Source organism: Corylus avellana, chromosome 4 (assembly GCF_965113065.1).
Source record: "Corylus avellana chromosome 4, dhCorAvel1.hap1.2, whole genome shotgun sequence".
Taxonomy (NCBI): domain Eukaryota; kingdom Viridiplantae; phylum Streptophyta; class Magnoliopsida; order Fagales; family Betulaceae; genus Corylus; species Corylus avellana.
In genome coordinates, this window is record NC_142493.1 from 7747220 (window position 1) to 7763938 (window position 16719).

Sequence of the window (16719 nt, forward strand, 5' to 3'; positions counted from 1 at the left end):
GGTTTATTTTATGAAATTTATTAGAAAATTAGGCATATCATTATGTACATGTGTGTGATATTTATGCACATGTATTCACTAATTTACGTACATTGAATATGGTTTATGTGTGTTAATGAGATTATCACATAGAAGATCTAAGTCATAATTCGTTGTGACATATACAACATTACTTATCAATCACTGGCGAGAGTATTTTAGGTAGGAGCTACTAAAATTAAATGTATATCAAATATACATGTTTACAACTCTCATTAAATACATTTTGAACTACTAGAAACTCTATTTTATGAAAACATATACTAATTGAACAAGATAATAAAAATGATGAGATTTGTAAAATCATGCATGTAAAAGACAAAGAATGAAATCACATGATACACCGGTACATGCGGGATAACGGCCAAGGGCTTACTAAAATTATAAGGGTTAGCCCCATGGACAAAAATATGTTTATTGGTTATGTTTGGTCTTCGATCCAATGGTTGTTTGTGACTGGTGCAACCATGTTTGTATAGTAGTTACAATGGACGAACATCATTAGCAGAGTGAGCCACCCGAAGTTAGACTTGGTCGGGCTACTAGTGTAATGACCCAAGGAAAAGCGCTAGCCACATCTGCGCTATTACCCCAAAAGGACTAGTCAATTTGGAGCTTCCCTAGAATTCATTATAAAGCCCAGTTTCACATAGGAACTAGGCAATGTGAGACTTAGCACCCATGACTATCTTTATAAACCACCCACTCTATGTGGGCTTTTTCTCATCTTCTCAATATGGGACTGAGGTGTTATAAACTCCCCCTCTTAAATTCTTGACGTTCTCATCAGGGCCACGTCATGCAGTGCTCCAGTACCATATGACTTGGCGTTACTAGGTGGCTCTGAAACTACTTGTAACGGCCCAGGAAAAAGCGCTAGCCACATTTACGCTATTACCCCAAAAGGGTCTAGTCAATTTTTTGCTTCCCTAGAATTCATTATAAAGCCCAGTTCACCTACTAACTAGGCAATGTGGGACTTACCACCTATGATTATTTTTATAAACGACCTACTTTATGTAGGCTTCTCATCTTCCCAATACAGGACAGGAGTGTTACAGCTAGTGAGCGGACGATATGATTATGATATACGAGGCACTGATATTGCATTATAGGTTCTGTTAGAAGAATGTATTAGGGTTTGAGGGCAATTTGGTCATTTATGTATTCTCTAAGCTTATATATAATATGTTTGAGGTAGGCTACGTATCTTTGAACAGCCTCCTCTTTTCTCTATACTTTATTCATAAAAACCTCTCAACATGGTATCAGAGCCTAGGGTTTATACCTTTTCCTGACATCTTGTTCTTCTCTCCCAAATCTTTTTCTTTCTTTTATTTTAATCGTTTTTTTTTTCCCCCCGGTTCTCTTCTTTTCTCCTCTCCCATTTATATTGCTACTGATCGAAGGTAGTTGAAGTGCTGGGCTTCAAGCCCGTGGTGGAAGATGGCGCTAGGTTCCCCATCGCCGATGGTATGAACCGCTGTCATCTCCGTGGGCCTTAAGTCGTCGTCGATGATTGGTTGGAGTCGTTGGTCGGTGCTGTCTGTGGTGATTACCACTCTCTGCGGTGGCCGGAGATTGTAGTTGGTTGTTTTTCCGGCACGATCTGGGCAAGGGTTGGTTGTCGCCGGCGTCTGGCAGTCTCCGGAGGTGTGTTTGTCGTCGTTGGTTGTTTTTCGGCACGATCTGGGTGTCGCCGGCACGGGTTGGTTGTCGTCGGCGAGGTCTGGCTGTCTCTGGCGCAGTTCCGGCGACGTCTAGCAGTCTCCGGCGTGGTTCCGGCGGTTTTCACAGACGAAGATTGGGTGTTTGGCTCCAGGTGCCTGCTGTCGCGTATTCGGGATAAGGATATCCCAACCTTAAACCGATATAAGGCTATCCGGTTTCTGGTTGCATCACCTAGAAGTGTCACCCTAGCTAATGGTTCCCTATCCAAAGTGGTCGGCTCAGGCACTACCCATCTCAGTCCTGACATTGAGTTGTTATCTGTTTTACATGTTCCTGGCTTTCCTTTTAATTTGTTATCTATTAGTCAAATCACAAAATCCCTTAACTGTTCAGTTAGTTTTTATCCTTCTCTATGCATTTTTCAGGATCTCAAGATGAGGAGGATGATTGGTATGGGGCATGAAGTTGATGGCCTATATTATCTCGATCTAGCACCTACAATTTCCTCTCATGCGTTGCAGTCGTCGGCCTCCGCTCTTCAGTGGCATTGTCGTCTTGGTCATCCTTCCCTTTCTACATTGAAGCATCAAGTTCCCAGTCTTCGTCATGAGACGTCTGTGCCTTGCGAAGCTTGTCAGCTTAGTAAGCATCATCGTGTCTCGTTTCCGTCCCGTGTTGTTAGTAGGGTTTCTAGTGCTTTTGAGTTAGTTCATTCTGATGTATGGGGTCCAATTAATATCGTAGCCAATAAATTCTACTATTTTGTGACCTTTGTGGATGATTTTTCCCGTATGACATGGTTATTTTTAATGAAAAATCGTTCAGAGTTATTTTCTATTTTCCAACTTTTTCGCAATATGATTAAGACTCAATTTGCTCAGAAAATCCGTATTTTGCGTTCGGATAATGCTAAAGAATATACATCTCATTCGTTTGCCTCTTATTTGTCTGATAAAGGCATTATCCATCAAACATCCTGTGCTCACACTCCACAACAAAATGGTGTGGCTAAACGCAAAAATCATCATTTATTAGAAATCGCACGTTGTCTCTTAATTCATATGCATGTTCCCAAACAATTTTGGAGTGATGCTGTCCTCACCGCTTGTTATTTAATTAATAGGATGTCCTCCTCGGTCTTAGATGGTACCTCTCCTCATTCTCTTTTATATCCTTCTTCCTCCCCGTTCTCCTTGCCATTGAAGGTTTTTGGGTGTGTTTGCTATGTTCATAATTTGGGTCCCGGATTTGATAAGCTTGACCCTCGTGCTACTAAATGTGTCTTCCTTGGGTATTCCACAACCCAAAAGGGATACCGTTGCTATAGTCCTGTTCTTCGACGCTACTTCACTAGTGCCGATATCACATTTGTTGAGTCTCTCCCCTATTTTCCTGCTACTACCTCTTTGGGTGACTCTTCCCTTGAGCCTGATGTCGAGTCTCTTCCGCTGCCTATTCCTCTTCTCTCTGTGCCGGTCTCTCCTTCTCCTCCGGTCTCGCTACCTCACCGCCAACCTGCTCCACTCCAAGTTTATCAACGCCGACTTCGACCATCAGCTCCTGCACCGCCATCATCATCCTTATCGTCTCCAGATCCGCTGCCTCCAAACCCATCCGACCACTTGCCTATTGCCCTACGGAAAGGTACACGTTCTTGCACTACCCAACATCCTATTAGTCAGTTTGTCTCCACTCGTTCTTTATCTCCTACACTTTCTTGCTTTATTTCCCATCTCTCTACTGTTTCTATTCCTAAGACAGTGCAGGCTGCAATATCTGACTCTGGTTGGAGGCAAGCTATGGAATTGGAAATGAAGGCCTTGCATCACAATGGGACATGGGAGCTTGTTCCCTTACCACCTAATAAGAAAACTGTGGGTTGCAAATGGGTCTACACAGTTAAGTTTCATCCTGATGGTTCGGTTGAAAGATTGAAAGCTCGGTTGGTTGCTAAGGGCTATACGCAAACGTATGGTATTGATTATGATGACACTTTTTCTCCTGTAGCCAAAATTTCATCTATTCGTGTTCTTATTTCCATGGCTACTAATCTTGATTGGCCCTTGTTCCAATTGGATGTCAAAAATGCCTTTCTCCATGGGGATTTGAGTGAGGAAGTTTATATGGAGCAACCACCTGGGTTTGTCGCTCAGGGGGAGTCTCAAGGCTATGTCTGTAAATTAAGAAAGGCATTGTATGGTCTCAAGCAATCACCGCGGGCATGGTTTGGAAAGTTCTCTGAAGCGGTACTGAAGTTTGGTCTGCAAAGATGTCAGACAGATCATTCAGTATTCCACTTACATACTAGTGCTGGCTATATTCTCCTTGTGGTCTATGTAGATGACATTGTCATTACTGGGGATGATTCAAGAGGCATTGCCCGATTAAAACAATTCCTATAGGATCAATTTCATACAAAGGATTAGGGCAAACTTCGATATTTTCTAGGCATTGAAGTTGGTAGATCTCGAACAGGTATCAACTTGTCCCAGAGAAAGTATGCACTTGACTTATTAGAAGAGACAGGTCTTTTGGGTTCTCGACCAGTTGATGTTCCAATGGATCCAAATAAGAAATTACTAAAGGATGAAGGTGAATTATTTGAAGATCCCGGCAGATACCGTCGTCTAGTTGGGAAGTTGAACTATCTTACTATCACCAGGCTAGATATTTCATATGCCGTTAGTGTTGTCAGTCAATTCTTGGAGGCTCCTCGGGTTTCACATTGGGAAGCTGTTACTCGGATTATTCGTTATGTAAAGAGACAACCTGGTCTAGGAATATTGTATAGACCAAATGGACATCTTAGGGTAGAAGGTTTTACTGATGCAGATTGGGCAGGTTCTCCTTCAGATAGACGGTCTACTACAGGGTATTGCACATTCTTTGGTGGTAATCTTGTAACTTGGAAGAGTAAGAAACAGACTGTGGTGGCACGATCTAGTGCTGAAGCAGAGTACAGGGCAATGGCTCATTCGACTACTGAGTTGACATGGTTACAACATTTCCTTCAGGAGATTGGCTTCTCGACTACTACTCCTATCCCATTATCTTGTGATAACCAGGCTGCCATACATATTGCATCTAACCCGATTTTTCATGAAAGGACTAAACACATTGAGGTTGATTGTCATTTCATCCGAGACAAGATACTCAATGGAGACATATCTACAGTATTTGTGAAATCTGGAGACCAATTAGCTGATATGTTTACAAAGTCTTTATGTCGTAACCGGTTAGAGTTTATTTGTTCCAAGCTGGGCTTATATGATATATATGCTCCAGCTTGAGGGGGAGTGTTAGAAGAATGTATTAGGGTTTGAGGGGAATTTGGTCATTTATGTATTCTCTAAGCTTATATATAATATGTTTGAGGTAGGCTACGTATCTTTGAACAACCTCCTCTTTTCTCTATACTTTATTCATAAAAACCTCTCAACAGGTTCCTTGAGGCAATACCAACCCTATGAAAAGGGTTAAGGGCTTGGATAGACTATATTGAGTTGAACTATGACATAATTCTCTTATTACAACATGTACTATATCTGTATTGCATTCATGATCATATTTTGAACTGTAACCCCGTAATATTGAATGTGATTTTTAAATAACTTAGTTCACCATCTAATGATAGGTACATTATGTGCATTTATACTCACTAAGTCGTTGGAATTACTCTTGTATCTTTTCCACCAATATATATCTCTATTGTTATAGATAGTTTAGCTAAAGATGGATCTCGAGAAGCATCAGGTTATTGTGGAGGACTTGATCCACATCATTTTTGAGGATTTAGACTCTGTGTGGCTCAAGTACATGTGGGATGTTGATGAAGGCATCTACCGGGACATGATTAAGATAATCTTTATGCTTTATCTTGTTAAATGTAGGCTTTAATTATGTTTAAGGTAGTTAGACTTGGTTTGTAACTATTTTGGTAATTGGTCTTTGATTGCAACATTTAGAGACTTATCTATGTGATGTTTTAGATTTACTCTGGTTGTTTGATTGATTGTGGGTTTAGATTATAGCTATGTCAGTTTATAAGTGAAAAGTCTTCTGCTGCAAACTCTTTGAATTTTGTTCCTTGTGGAATAAGCCTGAGAGGCGAACCATGGAGCCAATTACTAGTTAATTGATTTCACTGGAGCGTTATAACTAGTGATATATGATCACTATAGTGCTTGCTAGAATGTTTTCCAGCAAGCTTTGTGTTTCTTTCTCATGATTCTTGGTCCTTTGGGATATTTGGAAACATATTAAAACCTTGATTTGATCATTACATAAGGCTGGTTTCTTGCTTGAATGATGTTTCATATAATTGCATTAAAACAAGGTTGTTGGAATTTTTTCTAGCAACTATTTTTCATGTTATCAATTCTTGTTTGCTTTGTTGATGACGAACGTTCATTCTTTTAATTGATTAGCATGTTTAGAATTGTATTAACATGATATTGACATGAGATTCACGTTATTGAATGGTTCTTGACATGGCTTCAAGTAATTCTTTTAGTGTTAAGGTTGCTTTAATTTATTCCAACATGAAATCATGTCTAATGTTTTAATTTTGTTTGATTGACAAAGAAAGGTTGTTTGATTGGTTGTGGAATGTGGTTATAACATGATTAAATCAGCATATGACATGACTATGGTATGTTCTTGATGGATTCAACATGTTCTTGTTCATGTTCTTCAATTGAAACATACCTTTGATGTTTGCATGTAGTCTTTTGATGTTGTCTTTATTCAAAATTTGATATTACAGGATTCTTGAACACAAAGAATTGGATCTTCTGGTGTTTGGACATGTAAGAAGAGTTATTAGCATTTGTGAGAGTTATTAGGGTTTGTGGGTATTTTGGTCATTGTTATATTGCTCAAAATAATAAGATGTATGAGGTAGGCTACATAATAGAGTGTGGTATCAAAGCGTGTTTAGGGTCATTGTCTAAACCATTTTGTTTGTAGTCTTGAGTTTTGTTCCTTTTGGTTAAACTTTCACAACTAGGCGTTGGTTACACTTTCACAACTAGGCGTTGGTTAAACTTTCACAACTAGGTTTTGGTTAGACTTTCGCCAACTAGGTTTTGGTTAAACTTTCGCCAACGAGTTTTGACCATTCCCGACGTGTCTAATTGTCGCTGGCAAGCTTCTAGCGTGCCAATGGAGACAAAGACCCATGTTTAGTTCTTGGTTGGTGGCTAGTCAATGTTTGTTATCCTGGATAAAAACAATCTTAAGTTATAATTAGGGAAAACTTCACAAAACTCTCTCGAATTTCCACTTGTTTTGAAATTACTCCTCTTCCCCAAAGTTCAAAAACTCTCAATTTAGGATATCAAAATTCCAATTTTTTGCAATGTTCCACATCCGTCAAATCTAGACAAAATTCCCTACATACCCTTTTTTTTATTAAAAAAATGCAAAGATTCGGACATAAGTATTTTTGCAAACTCTGTTAAATCCTAACCAATGCTTTAAATATTTGCAATTTTTTATTTTATTTATTATACTAAAAATAGGGTTATTTTGGAAATTTTGACAGGATTTAACAAGAAATCCTAATAGAAGGGTGACATTGCAAAAAATTGGAAATTCGATACACTAAATTGAAAATTTTGGAACTTTGGGGGTGGGGGGGAGGGGGGAGGAGGGTAATTGCTAAAGTGATGAAAGTTTAGGGGGCGTTAAATGAAGCTTTCCATTCTAGCGAGTTTATCATATTTTCAATTGGTTTTGTAACTTCTTTGGCTAGTTCAATGTATTTTGACAATTTCAGTGGGGCTTTTTTTTATTTTTTTTAATTTTTTATTTTCTTTTTCTTTTTCTTTTTCTTTTTCTTTCTAGTTCAAAGCATATTCAAACCAGTTCAATGTTTTTCCTTTTAGTTTAGTACATTCTTTGGCTAATTCATGGTATTTATTAATTGGTTCAGATAGTTTTTTAGCTGATACAGTCGTTTTTCAACCAGTTCAAGTGATTTCTTAGTTGGTTCAAGTGGTTTATCGCTCGATTGGGCTACGTGGAGAAACCATTGGGTTTATTGCTCAAGTAGACTAAATTAGTGTTTACAAGTTATTCTTGTTGGTTGTATTGATGATCAATCCAACATTGTTGCTTGTTGTATTGATCATTAATTGTTGGTTGTATTGATCATTAATTAGTTGTAGTAGTTGGTTGTCGAGATCTAACTGTCCTTGGTGTCTTTGTGATAGGTTCCAATCAACTCTTGGTGTTTTGGAACAAAATCCAACTGGCCATGGTGTTTTGCAGTGGTTTACGTTTTGCAGTGAGATTCAACTGGCCTTGGTGTTTTGCAGCGAGATTCGGCTACTTATTTCACTTTTCCGGCAAGTTTTCAGCCGGCATTGAAGTTTTGGTGAATTTTCATTTGATGCTAGCTTTTTATGGAATTTTAGCTTGATTAGGGTTGGTTTAATGCATTTTTATTTTTTATTTTATATAAGTATTTGTTTTTTGTGCTCTAAGCTGTTCTAGCATGAGAGGGAGGATTAGAGTATTTTTAATTTGCTTGTTTCTTCCAAGATGAACTTATATGATATATATCCTCCAGCTTAAAGGGTAGTATAAGAAAAGTGATTAGGTTTAGTGGATATTTTGTCATTATTATATTTCTCAAAACCTATATATTAAGATGTGTGAGTAGGCTACATGATAGTAACGTGCCTCCTCCTTTTCTCTAAACCTTTCATGCAAACTACAATTGGGTGCATGGTGGTTCGACCACCATGTAAGACTTATGTAGCAACTAGCCGTCCAACTTATGTAGAAAGTAGCCGTCCAACTTGTGGTTGCACTCATTCGAGCCACTAGCCATATGCTAGACCCGTGGGTGGGGTGGTGGTGGGTCAGCCGCAAGGGGCTGTCACACCACCATATGACGGAGTATGGGGAGGGGTGTGATCTCCCCTAGAAAAGCATGTATAGGGTTTTCAAGAAACCCTAGACCTAAACCATATCCTTCTTGGAATAGGACTTGTTATCGTTTTTAGATCGTGACCTTATTTATCTACTAGATGGTTTAGGATTACTGATTTGATAATTTTCTAGTGGAGATTTTAACTCCTAAAACCAAGACAAGACATAACTCCAATTTGATTGGAAAAATAAAACCTAATATGATTAGGATTGCCACGTCTTATTGGATAAGGTTCACGTTAGGAAACTCATTCCTAAAATGGATTTTAGAAGAATGTATTAGGGTTTGAGGGTAATTTAGTCATTTATGCATTCTTTACGCCTATATAATAATATGTTTGAGGTAGGCTACGTATCATTGAACAGCCTCCTCTTTTCTCTAAACTTTCTTCATGCAAACCTCTCAACATGGTATCAGAGCCTAGGGTTTATACCTTTTCCTGATATCTTGTTTTTCTCGCTCCCAAATCTTTTTCTTTCTTTTATTTCTTTTCCCGGTTCTATTCTTTTCTCCTCTCCCATTTATATTATTACTGATTGAAGGTAGTTGAAGTGTTGGGCTTCAAGCCCGTGGTGGAAGATGGTGCTAGGTTCCCCATCACTGATGTTGTGATCTCACCGTCATCTCCATGGGTCTTAAGTCGTCTTCAATGGTTAGTTGGCGTCGTCGGTCGGTGCTATCTGTGGTGATTGATACTCTCTGCGGTGGCCGAATTGTAGTTGGGAGTTTTTTGGCACAATCTGGGTGTCGTCGGCACGGGTTGGTTGTCGTCGGCGAGGTCTGGCAGTCTCCAGAGGTTTGTTTGTTGTAGTTGAGAGTTTTTTGGCATAATCTGGGTGTCGCTGGCATGGGTTGGTTGTCGTCGGCAAGGTCTGGCAGTCTCCGGCGCGGTTCCGGATGTTTTCACAGACGAAGCTGGGTGTTTGGCTTCAGGTGCTTGTTGTTGCGTATTCGGGATAAGGATATCCCAACCTCAAACTGGGATAAGGCTATCTAGATTTTGGTTTTCCTTGGTCGAGACCCATTTTACCGCCGGTTTATCCTGGTTCAGTCCATTTTTTGGCCGGTTCAGTCCGGTTCAGACCATTTTCCATCGGTTCAGGCCAGGTTCAAGCCGGTTCAGGTCAGTTTTTGACGAGTTTTATCGATTCTGCCATGGTTTGAGTTGTTTTTTAGTTGACATTCATCATTGTCAGCAAGTTTTGCTTCGAGTTGAGGCTGTTTTGTGTTTGGTTTTTTTCCCTATTCTACTTGGTAGTTCGTTGGTTGGTGGAATCGTGTAGTTGTTTGCATCTTGTTACCACATTATAATGGCTCCTCCTTTCGATTTAATTACTTCTGCTTCTATGGGTCCGGCTACTATGACACTTGTGAAACTTAATGGAAAAAATTATGGTTATTGGTCACGATCTGTGGAAGTATACTTGAGAGGGAAAGGTCCATATTCTCACTTGGAATCTGAGCAACCTCCGGAAGATGGCTCCAAAAGCCTTTGGGACCAGACCGACAATCAGATTATATCTCTTATGTCGAATAGTATTGAACCTCACATTGGATCCTCGTGTCTCTATCTTCCTACTGCTAAAGCAATTTGGGATCATCTCCGGCATATGTACTCTGGTACTGGGAACATCACTCGAGTTTATGAGGTGTGTCAACGATATTTTGGACTTGAGCAAGGTACTCAAACTTTAGATGAGTACTACAATCAGGTTGTGGCCGTCTGTCGGGAAAGAGACATGTGTCAGCCGCTCTCCATTAACTTGAAGAAAGTGGAAAAGCAACGTCAAGATGTGGATGTGGTTCGGTTTCTTCTCGACTTGAAACCTGAGTATGCGCTTGTTTGTGCGCAGATTTTGGGTGGTTCTGATCTCCCATTGCTTTCTAAGGTTTTTTCTCAGGTTCAGCGTGCTACTATTTCTGATCATGCCTTTTTGTTGAGAACGGAACGTAATGGTGATTGTGCTGCATTTATTGCTGCCCGTGGTAGTTATGGTAGTTCCTGTGGGAGGGCGTGGCAGTCGAGGTGGTCGTGGTTTTCGTGGTGGACGTGATTTCCGGGGAGGTGGTCGCATTGGAGGTTGTAGGCCTCGCAAATGCACTCATTGTGGCCGTACTAATCATTCTGTGGAGTTTTGTTGGGACTTACATGGCACACCATCTGGGTTTGCCAATCAGGTTGCTTCTCATGAGGATTCTCCAGCCCTGACTGCACCACTTGTTACTTCAAGCTTAACTCTTGAGAATGATCTCATCTCCATTCCAAAAGATGAGTATGCTCAATTCTTAGCCCGTAAGCAGGCTTCTTCCTTTTCCACTGCTACTCTTGCTCAGTCAGGTACTGCATCTCACTGTTTTTTATCCTCCATTAGCAACTCGTGGGTTATCGATTCTGACACCAATGAAAATATGATTGGTTCGTCTACTTTCCTCTCTGATTATCATCCTGTCGCATCACCTAGAAGTGTCACCCTAGCTAATGGTTCCCTATCCAAAGTGGTCGGCTCAGGCATTACCCATCTGAGTCCGACATTGAGTTGTTGTCTGTTTTATATGTTCTTGGTTTTCCTTTTAATTTGTTATCTATTAGTCAAATCACAAAATCCCTTAACTGTTCAGTTAGTTTTTATCCTTCTCTGTGCATTTTTCATGATCTCAAGACGAGGAGGATGATTGGTATGGGGCATGGAGTTGATGGCTTATATTATCTCAATCTAGCATCTACACCTCCCTCTCGTGCGTTGCAGTCGTCGGCCTCCGCTCTTCAGTGACATTGTCGTCTTGGTCATCCTTCCCTTTTTACTTTGAAGCATCAAGTCCCAAGTCTTTGTCATGAGGCGTCTGTGCCTCGCGAAGCTTGTCAGCTTAGTAAGCATCATCGTGTCTCGTTTCCGTCCGGTGTTGTTAGTAGGGTTTCTAGTGCTTTTGAGTTAGTTCATTCTGATGTATGAGGTCCAATTAATATCGCAGCCAATAAATTCCACTATTTTGTGACCTTTGTGGATGATTTTTACCGTATGAAATGGTTATTTTTAATGAAAAATCGTTCCGAGTTATTTTCTATTTTCAAAATTTTCCGCAATATGATTAAGACTCAATTTGCTCAGAAAATCCGTATCTTGCGTTTGGATAATGCTAAAGAATATACATCTCATTCTTTTGCCTCTTATTTGTCTGATAAAGGTATTATCCATCAAACATCCTGTGCTCAGACTCCACAACAAAATGGTGTGGCTAAACACAAAAATCTTCATTTATTGGATGTCGCACGTTGTCTCTTAATTCATATGCATGTTCCCAAACAAATTTGGAATGATGCTGTCCTCACTACTTGTTATTTAATTAATAGGATGTCCTCCTCGGTCTTAGATGGTACCTTTCCTTATTCTCTTTTATATCTTTCTTCATCCCCGTTCTCCTTGCCATTGAAGGTTTTTGGGTGTGTCTGCTATGTTCATAATTTGGGTCCCGGATTTGATAAGCTTGACCCTCGTGCTACTAAATGTGTCTTCCTTAGGTATTCCACAACCCAAAAGGGATACCGTTGCTATAGTCCGGTTCTTCAACGCTACTTCACTAGTGCCGATGTCACATTTGTTGAGTCTTTCCCCTATTTTCCTGCTACTACCTCTTTGGGTGACTCTTCCCTTGAGCCTGATGTCGAGTCTCTTCCGTTGCCTGTTCCTCTTCTCTTTGTACCGGACTCTCCTTCCCCTCCGGTCTTGTTGCCTCACCGCCATGTTGCTCCACTCCAAGTTTATCAACGCCGACTTCGACCATCAACTCCTGGACCTCCATCATCATCCTTATCGTCTCCAGCTGGGTTGCCTCCACATCCATCTGACCACTTGCCTCTTGCCCTACGGAAAGGTTCACGTTCTTATACTACCTAACATCCTATTTGTCAGTTCATCTCCACTAGTTCTTTATCTCCTACACTTACTTGCTTTATTTCCCATCTCTCTAGTGTTTCTATTCCTAAGATAGTGCAAGCTGCAATATCTGACTCTGGTTGGAGGCAAGCTATGGAATTGGAAATGAAGGCTTTGCATCACAATGGGACATGGGAGCTTGTTCCCTTACCACCTAATAAGAAAACTGTTGGTTACAAATGGGTCTACACAGTTAAGTTTCATCCTGATGGTTCGGTTGAAAGATTGAAAGCTCAGTTGGTTGCTAAGGGATATAGGCAAACGTATGGTATTGATTACGATGACACTTTTTCTCCTGTAGCCAAAATTTCATCTATTCGTGTTCTTATTTCCATGGCTACTAATCTTGATTGGCCATTATTTCAATTGGATGTCAAAAATGCCTTTCTACATGGGGACTTGAGTGAGGAAGTTTACATGGAGCAACCACCTGGGTTTGTCGCTCAGGGGGAGTCTCAGGGCTATGTCTATAAATTAAGAAAGGCATTGCATGGTCTCAAACAATCACCGCGGGCATGGTTTGGAAAGTTATCTGAAGCGATATTGAAGATTGGTCTTCAGAGATGTCAAACAGAACATTCAGTATTCCACTTACATACTAGTGCTGGCTATATTCTCCTTGTGGTATATGTAGATGACATTGTCATTACTGGAGATGATTTAGGAGGCATTGCCCGATTAAAACAATTCCTATAGGATCAATTTCATAGAAGGGATTTGGGCAAACTTCGATATTTTCTAGGCATTGAAGTTGCTAGATCTCGAACAGGTATCAACTTATCCCAGAGAAAGTATGCACTTGACTTATTAGAAGAGATAGGTCTTTTGGGTTCTCGACCAGTTGATGTTCCAATGGATCCAAATAAGAAATTACTAAAGGATTAAGGTGAATTATTTAAAGATCCCAGCAAATATCGTCATCTAGTTGGGAAGTTGAACTATTTTACTATTACCAGGCCAGATATTTCATATGCTGTTAGTGTTGTCAGTCAGTTCTCGGAGGCTCCTCGGGTTTCACGTTGGGAAGCTGTTACTCGGATTATTCGTTATGTAAAGAGACAACTTGGTCTAGGAATATTGTATAGACCAAATGGACATCTTAGGGTAGAAGGTTTTACTGATGCAGATTGGGCAGGTTCTCCTTCAGATAGACGGTCTACTACAGGATATTGCACATTCTTCGGTGGTAATCTTGTAACTTGGAAGAGTAAGAAACAGATAGTGGTGGCACGATCTAGTGTTGAAGCAGAGTACAGGGCAATGGCTCATACGACTACTGAGTTGACATGGTTACAATATTTTCTTCAGGAGCTTGGTTTCTCGACTGCTACTCCTATCCCATTATCTTGTGATAACCAGGCTGCTATACATATTGCATCTAACCCGGTTTTTCATGAAAGGACTAAACACATTGAGGTTGATTGTCATTACATCCGAGACAAGATACTCAATGGAGATATATCTACAGTATTCGTGAAGTCTGGAGACCAATTAGCTGATATGTTTACAAAGTCTTTATGTCATAACCGGTTTGAGTTTATTTGTTCCAAGCTGGGCTTATATGATATATATGTTCTAGCTTGAGGAGGAGTGTTAGAAGAATGTATTAGGATTTGAGGGTAATTTAGTCATTTATGTATTCTTTAAGCCTATATAATAATATGTTTGAGGTAGGCTACGTATCATTGAATAGCCTCCTTTTTTCTCTAAACTTTCTTCATGCAAACCTCTCAACAAAATGATTTAGTCATTCTAATATGACTAGAATACCTAAACCCTAGTTAGATATTGATTCCTAATATGATTAAGATTCAAAAAGCCAAGCCAACTAGGATTCATAGTCACACATGGAATCTACTAGGAACTAGGGTTCCTAGTTTGACTAGAATTCCTATTGGGACTAAAATACCTAGAATTACTAGGATTTCTATCCGGACTTGGACTTCTAATTCAAATAGGATTTATACTTTGAATACAACTTTGACGGGATTTAGTTTTCCTAGTTTGACTACTATTCCTACCCGAACTAGGATTCCAATTCCTAACATGATTAGGATTTCAATCCAAATTAGGAATGGTAAATTAGCACAAGGTTATAATGTAGTACTCCGAGTAATTACCAGGTTATGTTTTCCATAAGTGGAAGGGTTAAGGGTTTACCCCATTGATTAAGGTTTGTTGGAATAAGAATTTTTGGACTTTTGGTTTTGACCGAACATTCGATGGTTTTGACCCAACATTCGCTGGGAAGCATTGAACATTCGCTGGAAACCACCAAACATTCACTAGGGGACCACCGACATTCGCTGATAGTATATTGGGAAAGTACAAACAAGGCTTTCAGGCATATGTCCAAAAGTACACCTACCTTTCGCGGGTTGACCACCGAACATTCGTTGACCAAGTTTTAAACCACTGGACAATGACCAAACATTTGAACCACTATGCAATAGTACACCGAATGTTTGCCACGAGACCACTGAACGTTCTTTGACTTGCAGGACTGTCACATCAGCATCCCCGGCTTTTCCAACCCAATCAATACCCCTCCCCACTTGACCCTTAAGTGTCATTTCACTTAGTCATACTTCTGGACTAGAACCTCAATTAAAAATATAAAACTTAGACTTCTAAACAGTTTGCCAGTCGAACCGTTGGAACAAGACAAGGACTGTTGGGATGGTCTTATTGTTCAACTGATACTCAGACTGCTCGAATGGTCTGATCATTTGAATAGTGCTCATACTATTGGAAGCTCTCTAAGCAAAACTTCTCAAACTCAAAGAGACCCTACTTTTAATCCTTCTAAAGACTAAAAAAGCTTAAATTCACCACCTTAAGCACAAATCATGCCTCAAGATGAAACCCAAACACCAAAGCCTAAATATTTTACCCAAAAATACAACCTTTCTTTTAAAAGACAAAGCTTTCCTTTACAACATTTCAAACGCACAAAGGATCTACTCAACAACACCTCTAAGAGTAGCAGATCCTTGGACATTTATGTCTCATTTTATAATCCTTCTTTTCTATTATTATAACCTCTTAATAACAGATTGGAAGGAAATGTTTCAAATTTTTCAGATCAACAATATTTGGAAATGTGTAGCGACGGCGCAATAAGCGCTGTATGCTAGGGTCCAGTGAGTTTCCATGGAACGCAACTTCTCTTTTGAAGCTAAAACTTTTTGCCTTTCGGCAAAAGATGGGTGTCCTAACCTTCGTATGGAGGAAAGGAGAAAAGGAGTCGTTGGGTATATTTTCACGAGCATCCAATGTTCCTCGTGGTTGGTGGATACAGTGGAGGTGGTGATTCAGTCTCAGGTGAAAGAAGAAATCGCCAAATCTTACTGTGAGGGAGATAAGGTGACAATGGTCCACAGGGGAGGTAATAAGGCTGGAAGGTTCTTGGAGATGTCAATTTTTGTTGAGGGTGGTCGCAAGGGAGTCATTTGGCTTCCGGAGGGTCGTTTTGGGAGGGGGTGGCGACGATTTGCAGGACTTCAGCATTTGTTGGCAGTTCAGATTAGGAAGATTGGGTTGGAGGATCTTGGGGTTCCATCTACGGCGGGGATTCTTGTGAATCCTCCTTCTCCAGATGCTAATTCCGGGAGGTCGTTCGTCAATGTCCTTCGATCTATTTCTAGTGACGAGGTGAAAGCAATTGGATTGAAGGTTCTCTCCTCAAGTTTTCTCAATCTATTCCCGGTGCCTTCTTGTTACGAGATGGGGTCTGATGGAGAAGGGCTGCGATCTGTCGTGGATTGCTATACGTTGGAGAGTATGCCTAGGCCCATGGTGGCGGTAGCTATGTCTTTGAGGTCAAAGAAGAGGAGGGTTATTTTGGTATTATTAGGTTATTGAGGAATCTAGGGCAAATTCAATCTAAATTGGACCATGTCCTTGTTGAGTTAGCCTCGAAGCCCAAGGGTAGGAGGAAAAGGTTGGGTTTGTTGGGCCTAGCTAAAGCAAGCTTTGGTCGAGAATTCGGGTCTATCCTTGAAGCAGGTTCGGATCAATTTTTGGCGCCGGATTCGGATCTGGGTTTGGATCTGGGTTTGGGTCTGTCCTCAAATTTTTAGAAGCCTTTTTCAATTATTGCTCCTTTGGTCACTAAAGTATATGTGGAGCCGCCGG

At 40.3% G+C, this 16719-nt stretch overlaps 1 protein-coding gene and 1 pseudogene across 12 annotated transcripts in view; one reads left to right on the forward strand and one right to left on the reverse strand.

The window, feature by feature from the left end:
• Window positions 1–16719, reverse strand: part of LOC132178529 (MADS-box protein JOINTLESS-like) — a 61313-nt gene that overhangs the window by 14794 nt on the left and 29800 nt on the right. The window lies entirely within an intron of this gene.
• LOC148586236 (secreted RxLR effector protein 161 pseudogene) lies at window positions 4167–5028 on the forward strand (annotated as a pseudogene).